This window comes from Seriola lalandi, unplaced genomic scaffold, assembly GCF_002814215.2.
Source record: "Seriola lalandi dorsalis isolate HSWRI2012SDOR001 ecotype SW California unplaced genomic scaffold, Sedor1 jcf7180001973247, whole genome shotgun sequence".
Lineage (NCBI taxonomy): Eukaryota > Metazoa > Chordata > Actinopteri > Carangiformes > Carangidae > Seriola > Seriola lalandi.
The window spans coordinates 1-2,986 of record NW_019443913.1 but is presented as its reverse complement, the minus strand read 5'-3'; the positions used below and the strand labels follow the sequence as shown (position 1 = coordinate 2,986).

Below are 2,986 nucleotides of genomic sequence, written 5' to 3'. Positions count from 1 at the left end.
CATAGTGATTTGGATGGCTGTAATGTCAGATTGGAGTCAGGTAACAGAATCCCACCATAATTTGCTTGGCAGTATTCTTGGTTCTTGTCTCGTATCCAGCTCCATATTCCTTCACTAATAATTCTGCGACACAACTGGAAGTTATCCTCAGTGAGTGCCCTTCGCCCACATTCCTGCTTCACTGTTTCAAGAACTGCTGAGAAATCCTCAACTGTAAAGCTCGGCTGTACCCCAACATTTTCAAAGAGCTCACGACAACTGTTTCTGTATTTGTTAGGGAGCTGATAAAGATGCGGAGCTGCATCAAAATTCAGGTGGAATGCAACTTTGGAGGGATTGACATATGTGTTCTCCACCAGGATGGAGTTGAACGCTTTCAGTTCCTCAGTTATTTGTTCTTTTGCATCCTCAGCTTGTAGCATTTCTTCATGTAGATACTTGTAACAGGCATTTGTTATGTTTTCCTGATACAGTGTGACACCATCAAATGATTGAGACAGTTTCTTGAGCTGACTGATGACCAGTCCAACCGAGGGCTTCCTTATTAGACCAAAACAGTCTTTTACAGCCAATGACATTGCACCACAACCTTTGAAAGATGGAGAATTCTCATTCAGAATTGGCTTCATCAGACAAACTGTGTCCTGATGTTCAGTTGTGAAGAGTTCTTTAGCAGAGAACATTGTTGTTGGGGAAAAGTTGTTCCCATGCCATGGTAGTGAGAACCCTGCAGGTCTTGTCAGAAATGGAAGGAACTTGATGTCCTGTAGCTTTTCTAAGAGCTCAGCTGCTGCCGCATCTCTAATCTTCAGTTTCTCATCAATGAGACTGAGTAGGATACTGCTACGAAAGCATGCAGCTGCGTGATCACTTTCATTAAGATGAATAACAGACTGAGCGCGTTCAATCAGGTCCTCCCATGACAGGTCATCTTTCACCATGCCTAACTGAACTAGCTTCACTAAACACACAGGGTTTAGGTAGTCTTTGGAAGTCCCTTCAGGAAATCTTCCATCATCATTGCTGTAGAGTTTAGCAACTCTTCCCTCTGGGTGAATGAGTCTGGAGGGCAAAACCAGTTCCTTATTGGGGCCGGAGCATGGGATACAAGGAGTAACCCTGAGGATTGATGCAAAATCTTCCAGCTTCTCATTCAAGACATAATGCATCAGGGGATCTCGAAGCTCTCTGTCAATTTCTTGGATGTGAGGGAAAAAGACATCTGAAAAGAACTGCTTCTCTGTCAGGGTGTTTTCCATTAACTTCCCTTTACATCCAGCATCATCAAATCCCTCCTTCACCCAGTCAGGCAGCTCAACAGCACAGAGGTTTTGTGAGCCGCTCTTCTTGAGGTATTTCAAGAATATCTTGAAAGCAGCAGGACCAATGTCTGGCCTACAGAGTAAGGCATCATCAAGGAATCTGACGAATTTGATTGACACCCAGGTTTTGCCATCTGAGAAAACTTTTGCGTGCTCACTGTCACCTCCCTTAGCTATTTCTTGGTAGACACCCTGGCTGATCAGTGTGAAGTCATCATGCACCTGACCTGGATCTGGCCATGCTGCGTAATAGTTGTAATCAAGCAGTTCTCCGCTTTCAGCCATTGAACGTAGCATTGTGAGTGCTGCCAAATACGCCTGGACAATGACGTGTCTCATGAACACAGAATTCCACTGTCCTTTGGTGTCAGTCTTCCAGATCTCTTTACGGTTAGAAGTCACAGCAAAGCAGCCGTTAACATGGACTGGCAGGCCTGTTTTGATTCTGAGAGGTAAGTAACAAAACACCTCTCCGATTGATGTGGTGTTTGTCTTTACTGTCCATTTGCGATTTTCTTCCTCTGAGAGCAGAACAGCCACTCCTCCACAAGGCACTAGTCCAAGTCTTTTTCCACTATCACTGAGGGAAAACTTGAGTGCTTCAGTTACATCCATGCATGAGCAAATGAGCCAGTTGGTGACCTCAACTGCCTTTTGGGGCATTTCATCTGTGAGTCTTCTTGTCTGAACACCTTTAGCAGCCATCTCAAAGTACTGGTTAGGATCTTCCTCTGAACCTCTGAACAGTGGGGAGTGGAGATCGACAATGCGTTTGAACACATTATGAAACTCTTCTACCACAACACGTATGATGCAGCCAGACTTGGGAACATCAGCAGGTACCTTGTTGGTGCTTGCTACTTTCTTCATAACCCTTGCTGCAGATTTTAGGATACTCAGAGGTCCATATGAGGCTTTGGATGACCACACACTTTTGTTGATAGTCACGACATCTTGTGCTCCTGCTGGATTTGGTTCTTCATATTTCAGGTATTTCAAGACCATACTTCCAACATGCTGTGTAAACAGAATGAATCGATGGCCACATATGCTGAACTCATCAACCAGGGAATAGATGTCCGTGGTGTTGTAGTACAGACTACTGATTTCACTTAGTGAGGCTTCCTGCTCTGTTCTGAATGGGAGTCTAAACAGTGTACCACTGAACTTGTATGGGGAGTCCTGAGCTAGCGGAAGCTGACAATTGAAGACATTGAGGAAAGGTTTGAACTGGTTGGGGAATTTTCTTAGCCTTTTCTGTTGCTTGCTCCAGTTGATTTTTATCCCTGGATTAGACCTGTCTCTGATGTGCTTGCTGATGTGATTAATGTTTGGATCAAACATGATCATGAACTCTCTGCTCATTATGATGGGGATGTCAGTGATGTGATAAACTGAGTTGAAACCCAAGCCAAACTTGCCAACTTTGTCTGCTTCACATCTCTTCACTGATCCACCTAACCTTGTGATGTTCAGAAAGTCTGTATCTGAGAACACAGAGTTGTTGAAAGACCACAATGAGGGCCCGTGGCAAACAATCATACCAGGGTCAAGGAGATTCTCTCGAATGTCAGTGTTTTTTCTCATGTCAATGAGGAAACTGCACTCTGTTGCACTTGCATCATCAGCATTCTGAAGGAGCTCTTTAAAAATGTCTGCTACAG

At 44.2% G+C, this 2,986-nt stretch overlaps 1 pseudogene; it reads right to left on the bottom strand.

Moving 5' to 3' along the window:
- Positions 1-8: 8 nt before the first annotated feature.
- On the bottom strand, positions 9-2,981 carry LOC111651522 (sacsin pseudogene; annotated as a pseudogene).
- Positions 2,982-2,986: the final 5 nt, after the last annotated feature.